This window comes from Panicum virgatum, chromosome 2K (genome assembly GCF_016808335.1).
Source record: "Panicum virgatum strain AP13 chromosome 2K, P.virgatum_v5, whole genome shotgun sequence".
Taxonomy (NCBI): Eukaryota; Viridiplantae; Streptophyta; class Magnoliopsida; order Poales; family Poaceae; genus Panicum; species Panicum virgatum.
The window spans coordinates 20,226,590-20,227,379 of NC_053137.1; the positions used below are offsets into that span (position 1 = coordinate 20,226,590).

The following is a 790-nucleotide window of genomic DNA, read 5'->3' on the forward strand; positions in this document are numbered from 1 at the left end:
TCCTAGGATTGATGCTCGATTAGATAGTTGATTTGATTTTCTATTACTAGAGCTTGGCAGTGAAGACAGTGCAGCAGATTTTCGCACTACCGGAATGGGTCCTTATGATTCTCAAAGAATGATGAGGGGCAAGGCTGATACCCCGCAGGTGATGCTATCAACTGTGAAGAGGCTTCGAGGCAAGATCTACAAACGTCTGCCTCGGCTCGCTACCAAACTCGTAAGCAAACAGCGACAAATTGGATTGTACATCTTTTTGATTTTGATATCGATTTTGATACATATAAGGTGTCCTACGGATAATGCAAATCGAAGCTATTTGATGTCTGACTCAGGCCTATATGACCGATCGATCGAAATACTCCAAGACTCCACCTTTGTCATATATTCCATATATCACATTCGATAGATATCATATTCATGGAATACGATTCACTTTCAAGATGCCTTGATGGTGAAATGGTAGACACGCGAGACTCAAAATCTCGTGCTAAAGAGCGTGGAGGTTCGAGTCCTCTTCAAGGCATAATATGGAGAATGCTCATTGAATGAGCATTCCCCGTAGAAGTATTCCAGAAATCTGCGCCTGGCGCTCTCCTCTATCTTCTGAGGTCCTTAACCATCTCCCTGAGAAAAGTAGACAGTAAAAGCCAAAATAGACTAAATATAGCCTGAACGATCCTAAAAACCCCTCGAAGGAGATAATAAAGAACCTAAAGCAGACGGTATCCTACTGCAAGGGTGGTCTTAAGAATCCAAAAGAGGTTGCTCAGAAGAGATAGATGTATCC

General features: G+C 42.4%; 1 non-coding gene across 1 annotated transcript; it reads left to right on the forward strand.

The window, feature by feature from the left end:
* The first annotated feature begins 445 nt into the window (after positions 1–445).
* On the forward strand, positions 446–526 carry TRNAL-CAA. The gene has a single exon. It is a non-coding gene; the product is annotated as a tRNA-Leu (tRNA).
* Positions 527–790: the final 264 nt, after the last annotated feature.